Genomic DNA, 20,622 nt, shown 5'->3' with positions numbered 1-20,622 from the left:
TCGCTAATGAAGGTAAACACGGGAAGACCTGTGAAGATTTTTCAACGTTCAAAAATGTCCACGGGAGCCCCGAGTACCGACGAGTGGCCATTACCGTAAATCTCCGAGTTCGAATCAGGGCAAACTCGGGGAGAACTCTTGGAATGAACTCGCACGGTGGGACAGGGCCATTAGAGATGATGACCATTGCATACATGGTCTCTGAAGTCACATGTTTCCAAACTGTGGGATAGAGATCGCAGGCCCTTGGGATTTACAATTTCTTTGCACTGCGCTTTAACAAGTAGTTATTTCATTCAGTTTCTCATTCTCGCTAGACCCACAATTTTCTAAATTTATCATAGGTTTTATGTACCCACTTCCATGAGAACGAAACTGCAGATTTCGATGGTTATTATAGAAATGATTTTTGTAAAATTACACGGATAAGATCACGGAGATATTCGGAGAGCAAAAACCGAGCATTTAGACATTTCCTGAAGCAGAAGCCTCTGGGCGTCAACACACAGTAAGCAATTAAAACAGTGCAAGTTTGGGCAAGGCTAGCAGAGTGTGAATGAAGGTGTTTGCGAGGCAGACGGAGAGGCCAGGACGCTGGAATGGTCAACTCCAGGGGGATTTACAGGCACCACTGAGAATTTCAGCAGCAGATGACGTGACGCAGGAGCCGTGTCGAACGATAGGAAGATGTCGGTCTTGGAGACGGCACTGATCCAAAACCCAACCAGTTGGCTGCGTCTCTAACAGCTGAAAAGGAGAGGATACATTCTGCGGCCAGAGAACTGTATGTTGCAGGAACCAAAGACGATGACTTCATTTTGCTTTGCAATATTTAGATCAAAGTCATTTGCTCGTGCAGAACTGAACAGGCTACCAACCCAGAGACAGTGGGGATGTGGGGAGGGACCATGGTACAGTGGTTACTAAGATGCCACCAGTATACGTGCGGAAAATCAATTATGTTCATTTGTCAGCAAAGGTGGCAAGTAACTAAAACGTATTCAAATTTAAATTAAACTTGGGGGTAATAAGAGAGTCCTACAAAATTGAATTTGGCGAAGAACATTGAACAGTACAGTACAGGTACAGGCCCTTCGGCCCATTGTGTCTGTGCTGAATATAGTGCCAAGTTTAGTTTAGAGATACAGTGCGGAAACAGGCCCTTCGGCCCACTGAGTCCACACTGACCAGCGACCCCCACACATTAACACAACCCAAATCACTACATAGGGACATTTATTACATTTATACCAAGCCAATTAACCTACAAACCTGTATGTGTTTGGAGTGTGGGAGGAAACCGAAGATCTCAGAGAAAACCCACGCAAGTCAGGTGGAGAACGTACAAACTCCGTACAGACATCACCCGTGGTCAGGATCGAACCCGGGACTCTGGTGCTGTAAGGCAGCAGCTCTACCGCTACGCCACTGTGCCACCTTTAACTTTAGAAAGTTAAACTAATCCTTTCTGCCCTCATGAGTGTCAATAATTACAAGTCTAAAGAAACAACAGCATCATGCACATACTGACCATATCACGATTGAATTTTCTTACTAAATTCAAGAAGGGAAAGTTACAACAAAACGTTTGGGTTGACAAACTTTGAATAGCAGAGTTAAAACTAGGCCATAATAAACTGGACTGAACTGGCCTGAAGTGGGCGGCACGGTGGCGCAGCGGTAGAGTTGCTGCCTCACTGCGTCAGAGACCCGGGTTCGATCCCGACTGCGGGTGATGGCTGTACAGAGTTTGTACGTTCTCCCCGTGACCTGGGTGGGTTTTCTCCAAGATCTTCAGTTTCCTCCTACACTCCAAAGACGTACAAGGTTTGCAGTTTAATTGGCTTGGGTTTGTGTACTTGGTATAAGTGTAAATTGTCCCTAGTGTGTGCAGGTTTGTGTTAATGCGCGAGGATTGCCGTCAGTGTGGACTCGGTGGGCCTAAGGTCCCGTTTCCGCGTTACATCCCTAAAACAAGAAAGAAGTTTGAGGAAGGGTCCCAACCAGAAACGTCTTCTGTCCATATCCTCCACAGATGCCCCTGACCCACTGAGTTACTCCAGCACTTTATATTCCATGTACGATTCCAGCTTCTGTTCTTATGTTGCTTGTGTTTACATTTTCAGAAAGTAATTAAGTATTTTTTTAAATTCAAAAGCTGTAGTTCAACAGCAACAGAGGAGGCTCAAGGTAGAAAACACAAACAATTCCAAGGAAAACAGATCAATTAACAGGAAGTGGAAACCACAAAGCAATAACAAGAGCAAGAAACAATGAGGTACATGTACAAAATACTAAACTTATCAATATACCAATGGGAAAAATGTTTATGAATACAGTAAGGCCGTTCCAATCAAATATTTGTCTATCCACAATAAAATATCCACTGCCTTGGCCTCCACAGCCCTCTGTGGCAATGAGTTCCACACATTAACTGCCCTCTGACTAATGAAGTTCCTCCTCACCTCCTTTCTAAAAGAGCACCCTTTAATTCTGAGGCTATGACCTCTAGTCCAAGACTCTCCCACCAGTGGAAACATCCTTTCCACATCCAATCTATCTTTTCTTTCCCACAAAACACCATATTAGAGGAACGCAAAGGGTTTTTATTGATGAAGGGTTGTAATAATGTTCTCGTAACCATCTCGGCATCTTGCACGCAGCTCGGAATAACTTTGATGTTCCCTCTGCTTTGTTTTGCTTCTGTACCGGCCTGGCTTCTTGGGGCAGCACAGATGGCAGCGATGAGTGATGCAGCCTGGCCCAGCCCAGCGACACTGCCAAGCAACTCTCCCTTCCGCACAAAGCACTCTAAGACCCCGTGCATTACGGATGCAAATGACACCAACAGTGCAGTGGTCGGGTGGAGTCAGCTGTCGACAGCCCTTACAAATCGTGAGAGAAGTCATAATCTTGTATGAAGATAGAAACTTTGTGGGAATTTTATGACGCTCTTCCGAGACAAAGCATTCGTCACCAGAAGTCTGGTTAAACGCTAAACAGTCATGCAGGTTCATATGTAGGAAGGAACTGCAGTTGCCGATTTAAACCGAAGATAGACACAAAAAGCTGGAGTAACTCAGCGAGTCAGGAGGCATGCCTGGAGAAAAGAAATAGATGATGTTTTGGGTCAAGACCCTTCTTCAGACTGCAGTTGTTTAGAATTTTAATAGGTATTTAGAAATTGTGATCTTTTTGGTCATTATTGTGCAAAACTGTTTTGAGAGGTTTTTTTTTTTAACTGTAAGTCCATGAATTAGCATTTTATTCCTTTATTTGACCATTCTGCTCATTGGGTCTACTCCGCCATTCAAACTCAGTCTGAAGAAGGGTCTCGGCCCCAAATGTCACCTATTCATTTTCTCCAGAGATGCTGCCAGCCCTTTTTGTCTATCTTCGTTTTAAACCAGCATCTGCAGTTCCTTCCTACACATAATTGTGCATGACTGTTTAACGTTTAGCCAGGCTGCTGGTGACGATGCTTTGTCTTGGAAGAGCGTCATATAATTCCCTAAACTGCGATATCCATGAGTGTCAAACCACGGGGTGCAGCGGTCATAGCAGCCGTTCGATCCTCCATGCCACTTCATTTTTCGTTAATTATTCTACGATGCTTTGGCTTCCTTAAGAAGTGTTAAAAAGCCAATCAGTTCTGTACTCTGTCAGAATCCATTTCATCCTTTTCGGAGGCCGCTCAACTGCAAAATTGTGGTTCTGGGGCATAAAAAGCAATCACACTGAACTAATACCTTGCAATCTATCGTCAACATTTATGTCTAATGCTTAATCCAGTTCGTTCTTCAGGGGTTTCAGACGTATTAAATTTGGAGAACGGTACATAATCACTTCATGGGAACAAATTTGGAAACATGTGGGCATGCAAATTATAGAAACTGGTCATCATTTCCCTCTATCCAGACACGCCGACTGCTTGTACCTTTAACTGTGAGCACTCATTATCCACTTAATTTTCTTTTCCAGCTTATCATGCGTGGTAACTGTCTTGGCAATGACTTGCAACTGATATGATGCACGTAATAATCTGTCAGGTAAACCCAGAGGGCTAGGGAGGAGCAGCAACTTTTCCCTTACATGCTATCCATATTTTTTGATTTTCATGCCCTCTACTCCATTGGACATGGATCTACCCACTTTTAGCTCAGAGCTCCTTGCACATTTTCCCTGTTACATTCTGAGCACATCCACGGACTACATGCACACTGACATGAGTAGCCTTTCTCTGCGAAACACTGGGCTCTATTTAAACCCGGACCAGAGACTCAGTGGGAAGCACCACAACAAACAAACTGATCCATTCCCACATGCTCACTTCTGTGACGAATGAACAAGACACTTTCTCCAAAACTTTACGGAACTGCTGCCTCGGGCGGTTTTAGAGGATTTGGAACATTCTGTTCAACCCAGGCACACCAAAACAGAAAGCTTATTTTGTCTCCCGTTAGAGGCCAATTAGCAAACAGCAAACAATGCATCTGATGTGCCATTAATTGTGTTCGATATCGGCAAACGTTATACAGTATAAATCCCATCAGCCGAGGCAAATATCGGTAACATTTTGTGGCACGGTGGCACAGAATAAGCGCTGCCTCACAGCACCAGAGACAAGGGTTCGATCCTGACTACAGGTGCTGTCTGCTTGGAGTTTGTACATTCTCCCCCTGGCCGCGTGGGTTTTCTCCGGGTGCTTTGGTTTCCTCCCACACTCCAAAGACATACAGGTTTGTAGGTTCATTGGCTTCGGTAAAATTGTAAATTGTCCCTAGTGTGTAGGATAGTGTTAGTGTACGGGGATCGCAGGTCTGCGGTGGAAGGGCCCATTTCCAAGCTGTATCCCTAAACTAAACTTTAACTTATGAATGATGCCCCAACCCAAATGACAACCCTGAGTTACCCCCTGTCCTATGCTCCATTCCCAAGGATGCTGGCTTAATGGAACACTTCAACTTGCCTGAACCGGCCTCCAGAATCTCATTTAGTGACCATTAATCACACGCGAGCTTCAAACACTTCTTGACAGTGCAAGAGCATCTCAATTGAGTAGGAAGGAACTGTAGATGCTGGTTTACACTGAAGATACACACACAACGCTGGAGTAACTCAGCAGGGCAGGCAGCATCTCTGGAGAGAAGGAATGGGCGACATGTCACGGGGTGACGCCTGTTTGGTCGTAAGTAGTCGGACAAAGAGTCGTACCTTTTTCAGGTCGCCGCTGGATTTCCAACATTTTGAACATTTTTGGCGACCTGCTGTGACTATGATGGATGCCGGGAAGTCGCCGAAAAAAATCACGTAAGTGGGACAGGCCCTTAAGGTGTGTAAATGACAGATCAAAGCAGATGGTGATAAAGAAATATACAAGGCAGTCTTCTCTTGCTTTGGTCTCATGGCTATACATCCTTTCCAGTAGGGACCGCACAACTGCAGGCGTGAGAGAGAAATATCGTCTATAAGACTTGAAGTGTAGCACCCCAAATTATCTGGGGCAGAAATCAGCTCATTCAAAATGGGCCACAAACTCAAACACAAAAGCTTTTACTTGCAGGAATAGTCTAATTTGTTTTTCCCAGTGCAGATTAGCTGTGCTTCAATCATCTGCCATTCATTTGATCTGAAATGGTACAGCACCACGGCACAACTTTGCCAACTCAATCAACAAAAGCCGTGGCAAATCTTATCATTGAATTGGGCTGCATTGTTAGTTCTGAATTGGAAGAAGTTCCAATGATGAATTATAGAAACATAGAAAATAGGTGCAGGAGTAGGCATATGGATGAGAAGGGAATGGAGGGTTATGGTATGAGTGCAGGCAGGTGGGACTAAGGGAAAAAAGTTGTTCGGCACGGACTTGTAGGGCCGAGATGGCCTGTTTCCGTGCTGTAATTGTTATATGGTTATATGGTTATAGGCCATTTAGCCCTTCGAACCAGCACCACCATTCAATATGATCATGCCTGATCATCCAAAATCAGTACCCCGTTCCTGCTTTCTCCCCATATCCCTTGATTCCGTTAGCCCAAAGAGCTATATCTTACTCTCTCTTGAAAACATCCAGTGAATTGGCCTCCGCTGCCTTCTGTGGCAGAGAATTCCACAGATTCACAACTCCCTGGGTGAATTATGTAGGGATCAAGAACAGGATATACAAAATCTCAAAAATAAGGCAAGTAAACCAAATCTACATTCTCACTCTCGCGGAAGACCCAGTTCTTCAACAGTGCACTCTGTTCCATTTAATTTATTGTCACGTACCGAGGTACAGTGAAAAGCTTTTGTTGCATGCTAACCTGTCAGCGGAAAGGCAATACATGATTACAATTGAGCCATTCACAGTGTGCAGATACATGATAAGGGAATAGCATTTAATGCAAGATAAAGCCAATGTAGTCCGATCAAAAATAGTCCAAGCGTGACCAATTAGGTAGATAGTACCATATGATAAAACAAAAGTAATTCTTCATCATTATAAGCCAGTATTGGTATTGCAATATTCTTGTCAGGTACACCAAAAAGCTTTTGTTTGTGTGCTACCCAGTCAAATCAAATCAAACTATACATGAGGCATATGGCAAGCTTGCCTTTGCAGTTTGGGGCATTGTGTATAAGAGTCGGGATATCATGATGCAGTTTTTTAGGCCACATTTAGAATATTGGATGTAGTTCTGGCCGTCCCATTACAGGAAGGATGTGGATGCTTTGGAAAAGGTGAAGAGGTTCACCGGAATGTTGCCTGGATGAGGGGGAATTAGCTACAGGGAGGGGTTGGACAAACTTGGATTGTTTTCTCTGGAACGCCAGAGGGTGTGGGGAGACTCAGTGGAAGTATATAACATAAATAGAGTTGACAGTCAGAAGCATGAAAACATCAAATGCTAAAGGTCATAGATTCAAGGTGAGAGGGTCAAAGTTGAATGGAGATGTGCGGGGCAACTTTTATTTCACACAGCAGGTGGCGAGTGCCTGGAATGTGCTGCCAATGTTGGTTAATGGGGGCAGATATGATAGCGGCATTTAAGAGGCTTCTGGATAGGCATATGGATACGCAGAGAATGGAGGGATATGGGCAGAGTATGCGCAGGTAGATAAGCAATGGTCGGCAACATGTTCGGCACAGACATTGTGAGCCGAAGGGCCTGTTCATGTGCTATACGGTTCTATGTTGTATGTTCTCAACCAAACCATACATAAGTACACCAGGTCTACAATGAGGAAGATGGGAAGATCAGGACTATACCCTGGCTTATGAGAGAACTGTACAGTAATCTGATAACAGTGGGAAACAAGCTGTTCCAGAAAGTTAGTTCAGAGTTTGCTCTGGAAACTGAACCAACCTACTGCAACCAGAGAGCAGTACTGAACTATCATCTACCTCTTTGGGGACCCTCGGATTATCCTTGATCCAACTTTGCTGGCTTTACCTTGCACTAAATGTTAAATGGTTAAATGGCCTCTGTAAATTGCCCCTGGTGTCTAGAAAATGGGTGTAAAAGTGGGATAACATAGAACAAGTGTGTATGATGATCAGCGTGGATTCAGTGGACCAAAGGGCTTTATTTGATGCTGTATCTTTCAATCATTCCAGTCAATCAATTGCCTAACCAAGCTATTCCTGTAATGAAGGCAGGCAATCTAATGCCTTCTTGACCACCTCATCCACCTGTGCTTCATCAAGTCATGAATGGTGCCCCTGTTCCTCAGGGCTGCCTGGGCCTCCACCATTCACCGTGTATATCCTCTTGTGTTCAGGGTTCATCCAGCAGTTTGCTTTTTTGGGAAACATCTCCTCTGGCCTTAAGATTTTATCCACAATTAAGCCCACCAAGCCATCCAGTGTTGCACCTCTCTCCCTTCCACCCACCCTCCTGAATGACTTGAGAACTCATCACATCTGTTAGTGCTTCATTAACTCCACTGAGTCAGAGAAACTGATTAAAATATTCAGTCAGAGGCATGCTTTTATTATCAGAGGCCTACATTTGTGGCCTGAAATCCCAAAAGCATATATTGATTCTGGGTTGTCCAAAGCCTTTCTATTTCCTGCCTCTAGTTCCCTTCCCTTCCCCTTCCCCTCCCCCTCCCCCCCCATATCACCATCAACTTTCAGTCTGAAGAAGGGTTCTGACCCAAAAACGTCACCAATCCCCTTTCTCCAGAGATGCTGCCTGACCCACTAAGTTGCTCCAGCACTTTGTGCCTATCTGTCAAGAGTCAAGATACTCTCCTCCTTTGCTACTCCAAACCTTGATGTTTCAGTAACTGACTTATAACCCGGCCATTGCAGCTGCGGAGAGGGGGAATATATATATATTCAGTGAAGTTTCATAATCCACATTAAATGATCTCGTTTAGATTTCAAATTTCATTTATGTAAATTATTCATGCAAATGGTTTTTAGCACGGGTGCATACGATACAGTTTGTGCTTCTACCGCAGCAGCTAGATCATACGTTTACAAAGTAGAAGCATCTAAACCAGTTGTGGGAGTCGATCAATATGCATGAATTTCACATTCTTTATATTCAAACTGCAGCAATTCAGTCCCAGGCTGGGATCCCTGCACAAAGCCAATAGCTAAAAAAAAGTTGTTCCACAACATAAGCAGATCATGAAAAGAGGCAATTATAAATATACAAATCCCAGAGGGGAAAATAGGTTCGATCCCACCCCCGCTTTAGTTAGCTTCACAATCCACATTAACATTTTTTGTGTACCCAGAACTGCTGCTAGGCAATGAGACCACATACCTCTGGCACAAGTGGGAATGAATGCAGGCGAGTGGCAGATAATTTCATTTCATTTGCATATCATTTCAGAAATTAGCAAAGGAAATAATCTTTGCAATGTGCGGGTGTACAGACCCCCATTTTAAATTACTAAAGAGAAGCCCGTTTTAGTGACCTTGCGATTAAGTATGATAAAACTGTCCCGCAAAAGGGTGACAAAGGGTCAGGAAACGCACACAAAGGGATAAGATCAATTATCAGCAGGTCGACACAAAACGCTGGAGTAACTCAGCGGGTCAGGCAGCATAGGCTGACATAAAATGCTGGAGTAGTCAGCGGGACAGGCAGCATCTCTGGAGGAAAGAAATAGGTGGCGTATCGGGTCGAGACCCTTCTTCAGACTGAGAGTCAGGGGAAGAGGGATACTGGGGGTATGAGGAGGTACAATGCACAAAATAATTAACAAGCAGGAACTAAATTTAATAAATATTAGTAAGTATAGGTTGTGTTGTTAGTCATTCCCAAGCAGAACTGCTCCGATCCACCTCAAATTTATACTGTATTATCCGCTCAGTTTTAAAACAGAGAATATACTTTACTAAAGCTCCAACATATCGTGAAATAAAATGGGAGTTCTGGCTCGGTGTGAATGCACTTGCAAAAGATACACAGTGTCTGGTGCCCTCATTTGGCGGCTCGTGACCTTGCTGCATCTACCCATCTCAGAGCTCTTGCACTTTCTTCTTTACATCAGTCACTAAGCTGAAGGCTATTGCAACATAAGACTAGCTCAGGCTGGCTCAGTGGCAGGGTAGCAGCACAGTCACTTCACACATCAATGGCTGCAAGTTTAAATACCTGCAAGGCCACCAATTCCCAGGCTGCAAACGGTGCACACAAAATGCTGGAGTAACTCAGCGGGACAGGCAGCATCTCAGGGTGGAAGGAATGGGTGACGTTTCGGGTCGAGACCCTTCTTCAGACTGCCATTCGGATTCCCAGGCTGCCTTCCCCAGATGCTCACATCCATGGATGACGTTCAGAGGCCCTGTAATTCATTCCTGTGCTCATTAAAGTGAGCAATGACAAGATGAGGTAACGATAACGTGCCCAGATTCAAGTCCCAGCACCAGCACTGGATACTCAAAGCATCTGTCAGCTCGAGGGCAAAAACATTCCGACTGTTCCAACAGCGTGCAGTAATCCTAACCTTGGAAAAATGGCTCCTGTTGAACCACTGCACATTTTTAATCACTATTGCAGATAGCTTCCTCAAGGCTTCTACCAATAGGTGATCTACCAATCGGGTGCTATGTTCAGAATAGTTGCGAGCAGCAGAACAGCTCCATAAATATACAATTACGTTTCTAGGGATGAACTCAAGTATCACATACATTTTTAAGTAAAGGTGCTCTCTTTTGTTTTTAGTTTAGTTTAGAGATACAGCGAGGAAACAGACCATTCGGCCCACCAGGTCCGCGCAGACCAGCGATCCCTGCACACTAACACTATCCTACCCTTCACACATTAGGGGCAATTTACATTATACCAAGCCCAATAGCCTACAAACCTGTACGTCTTTGGAGTTTGGGAGGAAACCGGAGCACCCGGAGAAAACCCACGCAGGTCACGGGGAAAATGTACAAACTTCGTACGGACAAGTCAGGATTGAACCTGGGTCTCTGGCACTGTAAGGCAGCAACTCTACCACTTCATCACCATGCCACCCTCTGGAGAAAGAAGGTAGGTTAAACAAAACTTAACTTTGTTCATTTAAGGGGGATGGGTCAGGGTCACATCCTTGCTGGAAGAACTCACAAACCTGAACTGGGACATTGGCATAAGGGCAGCGTGTTGGCACAGGGGTAGTTGCTGCTTACACCGCCAGAGACCCGGGTTCGCTACTGACTATGGGTGCTGTCTATCCGTCTGTCTGTGCAGAGGTTGCACATTCTCCCTGGGACCACGTGGGCTTTCTCAGGGAGCTCCAGTTTCCTCCCACACTGGTTTGTAGGTTGACACAAAATGCTGGAGTAACCCAGCGGGACAGGCATCCTCTCTGGAGAGAAGGAATGGGTGATGTTTCAGGTCTAGTCCCTCCTTCCGACTTTGTTCTTCATTTGTAGGTTAATTGCCTTGCAAAAATTGTAAGTTAACCATATAACCATATAACAATTACAGCACGGAAACAGGCCATCTCGGCCCTACAAGTCCGTGCCGAACAAATTTTTTTTTTCCCTTAGTCCCACCTGCCTGCACTCATACCATAACCCTCCATTCCCTTTGTCCTTAGCGAGACGGTTGTAAGTTGTCCTTAGCGAGACGGGCCATTGCACCTGTTTCCGCAGTGTATCTCTAAAGTCTAAAGTAAAGACACATACTTGTCCATATCGATTGTTTAAAATTAAAGCCACAACTTTAGACGAATCCAAGACCCTAAATGGTGCCGTGGGATTCTCATTTACTTCACGGTCAGGCAGAGACTTATCAGGTCTGGTGGCGATATAGTTTCCCAGGTTAGTGTTGGTAAATTATTATCATTTGCTCCGAGACACAGTGAAATGCTTTTGTTTGCATGCCATCCAGTCAAGTCATACTGAAGATGGGTGCGACCAAGCCATGCACAAGTACAAAAGGTCATGCAAAGCGAAATATATTAGAGAGAATATCGTTTTTAGTCTAAAGAAGGGTCTTGACCCGAAACATCACCCATTCCTTCTCTCCAGAGATGCAGCTGGTCCCGCTGAGTTACTCCAGCATTGTGTCTCCCTTCATCATATAGTTTTTAGGATTGTGGAGTTAGAGTTACAGAGAAAAGGTCAAAGGTCTGTAATCAGGACTACATCTGATGATCACAAAAAGTGCTGGAGTAACTCAGCGGGTCAGGCAGCATCTCTGAAGGACATGGATTGGTGAAAGGGCAGGACCCTTCTTCAGAATAAAGGATAGGTGACGTTTCAGGCCGGGACCCTTTTTCAGATCCACCGAGTTACTCCAGCACTTTGTGTCTATCTTTGGCATGAGCCAGCATCTGCAGTTCTTTGTGTCCTCCTATAGTCAATCAACTTTAGATTAAACGTGGGAGCAAAGAACTGCAGATGCTGGTTTACAAAAAAGGACACAAAGTGCTGGAGTAACTCAACAGGTCAGGCAGCATCCCTGGAGAACTTGGATAGGGTCAGACCTTTCAGTTAGTCTGACAGAAAGGTCCTGACCCGACATGTCACCTATCCATGTTCTCCACGGGTGCTGCCTGACCCGCTGAGTTACTCCAGCACTCTGTGTCATTTTTTTGTAAACCAGCATCTGCAGTTCCTTGTCTCTATATCGGATGGCTCTGGTTGGGTGGTTCTTGATCAGCGTCCCACCAATAAGTAGCTGGACATTGTCCCAGCGTGTCAGGAGTTTGAGGAGTTGAGGGGTAGTTTTTTCAATCCTCGCCCCAGTATAAGGCAGGCAAATATCAGTGGCCCTCAACTCCCTGTGCATGCTTCTGCTGCTATGTAGATCAGCTCCCTTTCAGGGATTTGAGTTTTAATCTGTTTTCGCCATGGCAGGAAGTCATTAAATCAATGTATCCCCACAGGCTCACTCTTCCCTCCACCCTCTCTGGTCCACATCCTGCTTTTGTCTCCTTCCCACGCCCTCACTGTGCTTTGTGCTGCTTTGTTTAATGCATTTGCTGTCCTAATCACTTCCATTTCCACATAAACGCTGTCACGCTCCTCTCTTTGCCTTCATTACACACTTGGAAACAAAGGTAGGAATACACTTTACTTTCTATCCTTGGTCTTTTTAAAGAAACAATAATGGCTGCTGCCTGCCATCCACATTGTTACTTTCACTGATCACAAATCACTTTCCCCATTGACATCAGAGGCTGTCTTCCATCACGTAGCTTATCATCATCTTGTTTGAGGCTCGGCTATTGTCTGCTGACGGATTCACTCCAGCTGTTCTCAAAAAAAGACTTCTGACATTATTCTCTCCCCATTCTTAATATCCTCATTACACAGAGCATCTGTTGTGGCTATTGTTCCTTTCTGATCACATCGCAACGCCCTGGAATGTAGGTTTACGCGCGGGAAGGAGAAGGAGGTACTTGCAAGTATCTGATGGTCCCACTTAGAAACATAGAAAATAGGTGCAGGAGTAGGCCATTCGGCCCTTCGAGCCTGCACCGCCATTCAATATGATCATGGCTGATCATCCAACTCAGTATCCTGTACCTGCCTTCTCTCCATACCCCCTGATCCCTTTAGCCACAAGGGCCACATCTAACTCCCTCTTAAATATAGCCAATGAACTGGCCTCAACTACCTTCTGTGGCAGAGAGTTCCAGAGATTCACCACTCTCTGTGTGTGAAAATGTTTTTCCCATGTTTCCACTTCCACATTTTTCTCATCCACTTAGACCAGAGGCACCAGCAATAACCAGGGAGATGGGGGTGGGGTATTTAATCAAAGGCACCAACACTAAAGACACAAAGTAAGATTTTTATAAATTCCTTTTTCAGAAGATGCTGATTTGTAAGACAAATGTGGCCTTTATCAAATAAGGTATAATGTGGCCAAGAGTTGCTGACTGCTTCTCTGAGTGAGAATAGACAAGTAGCAATAATGCAACATCCCTCCCACCCCGTCTACAATGGCTTATTTACAACTTGGTTGGAAGCTTCAGAGTTCCAGTAGCCACAGTAATATTGATGAGAGAAAGACAAGAAAGGCTTTATCACACAGGGATACGCAGATGTTGAAGCTTCTTTAAGACAAGGAATGATCTGGAGGTCAATATTCTTTTTCTCCTATTGAGAAGTATCTGAAGAGCCTCTTCATAAATGGATCCATCACTCAGGCCTCTTGTACAGGCTCAGGATCTGTGGAAAATGCAAAGAATTCTTCTGAACAAAATGAAGGATCTAGAACAAAGCTTCAAAGAGGCAACTTTGCAAATGTTGGAAGGGCATCTTGGAAGGTCAGAAGAGTCAATGAACGCAAGAATGTCTGAAAACTAGGAAAGACAGGGGCCAGATAGTTCCTTGGATGAGTCATGCTGCACGATCACAACTTCACATGAAGTGAAACTGGAAAGCCAAGTGTGGGCAAGAGATGAAGGCACAGTGAGTAACAGGAAGACACTGTTAGATGATGGACTATCAGCAAAGGCAAAGAGATTACCAAAAGTCCAAGGAGTCACACAGAGAATTAATAGCTAGGAATACTGAAAGCAATATCACACTGTGATTATGTTCACTCAAATACTATTGTATTACAATAAAGTCAAATGCCCAGAAATGTGGTACTGAACTGTACAAAACACTTTCTGCAAAACAACAAACTTGAACAACCTTATTATTAACGTCTCCTAATCAAGGAGTTGTATGTAATTCCAGCTCATTTCTCCTGGCCATCATTCCTAAGATCCAGCAGTTGTACAATGCATGCACCAATAATCCCAATAAGACACCATTCACATATTCTAAATGGAAGCAACTGGGATTCATTTGAACTGCTCCCAAATGCATCACATTACCTATTGGAAGTTTCATCTCTGAGGCTTAGTCTGGATACTTTGCTAACTGTGCAGGATATTTACACTCTTGAGTGTTTAACCTTTATCAACTTATAATGTTACTGTAAAAAAAGATATATTTTCACCAGTCATATGTCCCAGGCAGAACAATAAAATTCTTACTTGCAGCAGCACAACAGTTACCTACTATCCAATTTCTATTCAAAAGACATAAAATGCAGGAGTAACTCAGAAGGTCAGGCAGCATCTCTGGAGAACATGGATAGATGATGTTTCGTTTCAGGTCTGAAGAAGGGTATCGACCCAAAACGTCACATCACCTATCCATGTTCTCCAGAGATGCTGCCTGACCTGTTGAGTTACTCCAGCACTTTGTGTCCTTTTGTATATCAAATGTTCTTTGTTTCTACATCTAATTTCTAGAGTCTGATAATACAATGTCGGATGTTCTAGAACTACAGGATGCGATTATGAGCTGAATTTCTAAACCCCAAGCAGAATTTCTCCAAATATTAGATTTTAATTTCAAATCTTTTGTGTCTGTATCTGGATTATTGAAAATGGAAGGTTATTGCTATCAAACTACCAATTACTAATACTCTATTTTAAGGAATAACATCACAAAAACAGGCAGCAAGGCTTGGACTGCTTGAATGAACTTCTGAGGTTTGTTATAATATTACAACAACATGCAGCGACACTTGATAATCTTTGATTACAATAATCAATTAGCGTTTGCTTGAGGCTGGAGAGAAATACAATCTCTGGCATTGGATCACACATTCAAGTCATGCCCTAGTTTCCCCTTGATGCAACAGCAATATTTAGCAGCCTCCTGACAAACCTTGGACATGTGTATGTACCTCCTACGTAAACTACATTGACTCATAAGTGAACAGAAATGAAACTGATAAAAATGCACATCGCAAGATCATTAATCATCACAAAAACACTCTGCGCTCTACGAAAGAAAAATCCAACAAAATCTATCACAAATCAGCGGGGGGAAAAACACCAGTAATATTTTGAGCTTTGCAAGTTAAATATTTAAAAGTGCATTAAATATTCTTGTGAAAATTCTGTTGGAGATCTATAATCTGGAGGAAACAACTCTAAATGATGAGCCCTAAATGATGAAAGCATCTTTCATTGGAATTGTGCAGTAACAGTAGTAACTTATTTATACGTAGCTTTCAGAGGAGGTGTGGCAAATACTATTTAATAAAGAGGATGGCACAAACAACATGTGGTGTACAAACATACTGTGCAGTTTTAGCTACAAATAAACCATTTCTATGATTTACCACTGCCAATTTCCAATATAGAATATGACTCTAATTTTGAATCATGCCCCTAAATTTAAAGTGTCAAAAGGCTTTGTCTCACCTATTACGTACTATGATTACAGAACATTTCTCGTTTTTGTATTTACAGTGAACAAAAGAGATAGTTGAATGAAAGAGGGAAGCTCTCCCACTATTCAATACAGGTCGGCTGTCTACTGAGATAAAATATTTCGAGACTTAATTCCGGCTGTGCACAACACAACTGTGCAAATACAGTTAAAACGTGTATCCAACGCTTCAAGCAAAACATCACTATCAACAGCAAGAAGTAGCATCTTTAGTGCATAAACTGGCAATTCCCAATCCCTGCAAACAACCCGAGTAATAATGTCAATTGTTTAACAAGATGTGGGATGGAAGGCGACACAAGTTAAATTAAAGGCTAGAGAAAGGTGGAAATATATAATGACGAGCACTCGGATGCAACAGCAATAAGTCAGAGTATTCCGAAACCGTAATAGCACCTGTCAGAATGTTAATGCGCATTTCAAAATGGGCTATGTTGGCTACACCGAAAAGCCCGGAGTGATTTATACCGGTCACTCAAAGACACCTCTGGGCTGAGATACTAGCACAGGCACATTCATGGGGCGAGCTTTAAAAAAAAAATATATATATATATAAAGGGCAAAAAAGACAAATGGTTAGAGAAGATTTCTCTAAAAACCGCACATTTACAGATAGCAACAGGGTTACCCTCGAGACATCGGGCAGGTGCCGATTCGCTTTGCCATCGCCTTATTCCATCATAGCTCCAGTAAAAAGCAACGCTGCTTGGTTTCAATAAAGTGTTTCAATCAATGCACAGCAAAGTGCACGGAGCGCAGCACTCCGGGGGAAAGTCTGCCGATATTATTGGCGTTTAAAGTGGGGAGGGAGGGAGGGAGTGCTGGGCGGAGAAGCATTTCCTCCTGTTATTCTTTCTTTCCCCTTTGAGCCGATTTCATTAATAAGAACAATACAATGTATATGTATATACATATATATATATATATATATATACATTAAAGCAGTATAAATATCGCGGCGTGAGTGTGCATCGTAGCTGGTGGAAGCAGGCGCGGGGTTGATTTTGTGAAATGTGGCTGAACTCTGCACCGACCAAGCGGGCGGGGGGAGGTTGTGGGGTGGGGAAGTGCCCGGTGTCCTGGGGCTCGCTGCCCGGAATCTCGGTACCCAGAATCGGGACATGATACCCGAGACTCGCCGCCAAACACAGGGACCACCATAGAGACGCTCCTCCTGCACATTGCAGGCAAACTATCTACTGACATTGCCACAAGATAAATTAGAGGAGTGAAGGTTTCTCTCGCGTACACACATGACAGTCAGTGAGGTTTGGGGTTGAGGGAACGCGGGGTGAAGCATCGAGAGCGGTGGCAACTCTCTCTCTCTCTCTCTCTCACCCTCACACATTCGCACCGACACATACCCTGAGACACATACACTCACACACCCGACTCACACAGATAAATACTCTCACACACACCCACAGATATACGCACACAGCCACAGACACACACACACACTCCCTCAGACACACACACACAGACACACACTCACACACAATTATACACACAATCATACACACAGTCACGCACACTCACACAGACAATCATACACACATACACCCACAGACACACACAGACACACACATACACCCACAGACACACACAGACACACACTCACACAATTATACACACAGCCAATCATACACAGAGCCACACACACTCACACAGACACACAAATACACCCACAGACACACTCATACACACACACACACAGCCAGACACACTCACACAGACAGCGGGTGGATCAAACTTCAGGCAAAGTCCGCGCTGCCCTGCCAGCTGGTACATGCGACCCGCCGCTCAGCACAGCAGCCGCCAGCATGAAATGTCAGTGGATGGAGGGAGAGAGGAAGGGACTTACGGGCGGGCGCGGCGGCGAGCGGGCAGGCGGGCGGGCGGGCGCCGTCCATCCGTCCATCCGTCTGTCTGTCTATCCCTCGGTCCGTGTCTCTGAGTCTCCCAGTCTCCGGCTCCGCGGCCACAGCCCCGCCCCGCCCCTCTGACCGACAGCCCACACGCCCAATGGGAGGCGGTGGGAGGCGGGACCTGCGCCAATACACACCACCGATTGGTCGTGGCTCCTGGTAGCCAGTGTTTCCCGCCAACACGGCCATGTGTGGTGGACCTGCCCATGGGTGATGGACCTGCCCATGGGTGATGGACCCCCCCCCATGGTGGTGGACCTGCCCATGGGTGATGGACCCCCCCCATGGTGATGGACCTCCCCATGGGTGGTGGACCTGCCCATGGGTGGTGGACCTCCCCATGGGTGGTGGACCTCCCCATGGGTGGTGGACCTGCCCATGGGTGATGGACCTCCCCATGCTGATGGACCCGCCCATGGGTGATGGACCCGCCCATGGGTGGTGGACCTCCCCATGGGTGGTGGACCTCCCCATGGGTGGTGGACCTCCCCATGGTGGTGGACCCGCCCATGGGTGGTGGACCTCCCCATGGGTGGTGGACCTCCCCATGGGTGGTGGACCTCCCCATGCTGATGGACCCGCCCATGGGTGATGGACCTCCCCATGGGTGGTGGACCTCCCCATGCTGATGGACCCGCCCATGGGTGGTGGACCTCCCCATGGTGGTGGACCCGCCCATGGGTGGTGGACCTCCCCATGGGTGGTGGACCTCCCCATGGGTGGTGGACCTCCCCATGCTGATGGACCCGCCCATGGGTGATGGACCTCCCCATGGGTGGTGGACCTCCCCATGCTGATGGACCCGCCCATGGGTGATGGACCTCCCCATGGGTGGTGGACCTGCCCATGGGTGGTGGACCTCCCCATGGTGATGGACCTGCCCATGGGTGATGGACCTCCCCATGGGTGATGGACCTGCCCATGGGTGATGGACCTGCCCATGGTTGATGGACCTGCCCATGGGTGATGGACCTGCCCATGGGTGGTGGACCTCTCCATGGGTGGTGGACCCGCCCATGGGTGATGGACCTGCCCATGGGTGATGGACCCGCCCATGGGTGGTGGACCTGCCCATGGGTGATGGACCTTCCCATGGGTGGTGGACCTCTCCATGGGTGGTGGACCCGCCCATGGTTGGTGGACCTCCCCATGGTGATGGACCCGCCCATGGGTGATGGACCTCCCCATGGTGATGGACCCGCCCATGGGTGATGGACCCGCCCATGGGTGATGGACCCGCCCATGGGTGATGGACCTCCCCATGGGTGATGGACCGCCCATGGGTGATGGACCCGCCCATGGGTGGTGGACCCGCCCATGGGTGATGGACCCGCCCATGGGTGATGGACCCGCCCATGGGTGATGGACCCGCCCATGGGTGATGGACCCCGCCCATGGGTGATGGACCTCCCCATGGTGATGGACCCGCCCATGGGTGATGGACCCGCCCATGGGTGATGGACCCGCCCATGGGTGATGGACCTCCCCATGGTGATGGACCCGCCCATGGGTGATGGACCCGCCCATGGGTGATGGACCCGCCCATGGGTGATGGACCCGCCCATGGGTGATGGACCCGCCCATGGGTGATGGACCCGCCCATGGGTGATGGACCCGCCCATGGGTGATGGACCCGCCCATGGTGATGGACCCGCCCATGGGTGGTGGACCCGCCCATGGGTGATGGACCTCCCAATGAGTCCGCTTCCCACCCCAGCGAGGGGTCGGCAGGTCAGTGGTGGCTCATGGCCAAGGCCAGTAAGGATGTGTGTCCCCACCCCAGTGAAGGGCATTACTATGGGTGGACATCCCAATGGCTGGACATCCCAAAGAATCCGACCACGACCACCCAATGGACCTGTGCTTCCAATAGCCCCAGACCCAATGGGCTTGCTTCCTCCAGCGAGATGCACGGTTGGCATCAATGTTATATCCCAATGGACCTGACCTTTTAATTCGCCTCACTTTCCTATCCGTCCGATCTTCCAACGGATCTGCTTCGCTCAGCGAGGGGCGCGAGTGGTATGGGTGGACTTCCCAATGTCTGGATGACCCAATGAGACCGACAACCAAATGGTGTCTGCACCTCCCCGAGCGGACACCCTGGGTGGACTTTCCAAATGGCCTCGAACTTCCAATGGTTCTGCTTTCCTCAGATTGGCATGGGTGGACTTCCCCAAGGATTAGACTTTCCAATGGACCCGTTTCCCCAACGAGGGGCCGGCTGGTCAGTGTCCGGGCCTGGCTGAGGGGCAGCTGATTCACATCCCATCATCCCTTCCCCACAGCCCCTCTCTGGGCGGTGATAGACTCCACCTCGCCTCCACTGCTTTGCCGGTCCGGTCCGGTCCCAGTAGCCCTGTCCTCTGTAGCAGGTACTATTCACTAATTCACACTTCGGGCGGTGCTCGGCCTGAGAGAGGAGGGGGTGTCCGCGCTATCTTCCCACTCGTGTTTAGTTGGCTTCGGGAGTCTTATCACTAGAGCTCTTGCCCCCCACCCCCCCCCCCCCCCCCCCCCCTGCCGCCTCTGCCCGCCCGGCGTTGCCCCGGGCCCGGTCTCCACACGATCTGGACCCCGGTAGCAGCAGCAGCAGCAGCAGCAACATTGGACCACGCTCGCCCCAAACCCCCCTTCTCCAACCCTTCCCCTCTCGGCACCGCTCTCTCCCCGCGGCCAGACCCCCTCCCTCTCTCCCTCATTTTCACAACGTCTGAACAACGGACCTTCACAATTTAAAGCGTGCCTTGTGAAAGGTGAACCGCTTCCACTTTCGCCGGGAGAGACGAGATGCAGATATCATCAACGAGTTAAACGCTTCACCTTAAAACATCACCTCGTTATCCTCAGTTTGAACCAGCACCATTGTTTACCTCGTCAAGGGCTCTTTATATTGAATGCAATTCCTTGGTTCGCGGATACACTCCCCGTTAAAGCGCCGGTTCCCATGCAACAGACCCGGTGGAATGGGCCGCCAACACACAAGCTCATACCGGGAATCACCTC

General features: G+C 46.9%; 1 protein-coding gene across 1 annotated transcript in view; it reads right to left on the bottom strand.

Moving 5' to 3' along the window:
• sema6dl (sema domain, transmembrane domain (TM), and cytoplasmic domain, (semaphorin) 6D, like) overlaps positions 1-17,636 on the bottom strand; it is a 270,119-nt gene extending 252,483 nt beyond the window's left edge. The window contains exon 1 of the mRNA XM_055661130.1: positions 17,553-17,636. The gene's annotated coding sequence lies outside the window, so the exon portion shown is untranslated. The remainder of the gene's footprint in view (positions 1-17,552) is intronic.
• Positions 17,637-20,622: the final 2,986 nt, after the last annotated feature.

The sequence above is a fragment of the Leucoraja erinacea genome, chromosome 33 (assembly GCF_028641065.1).
Source record: "Leucoraja erinacea ecotype New England chromosome 33, Leri_hhj_1, whole genome shotgun sequence".
In the NCBI taxonomy this organism is placed as follows: Eukaryota; Metazoa; Chordata; class Chondrichthyes; order Rajiformes; family Rajidae; genus Leucoraja; species Leucoraja erinaceus.
Note: the sequence above shows the minus strand (reverse complement) of the source record. Positions and strands in the feature narration are given on the sequence as shown.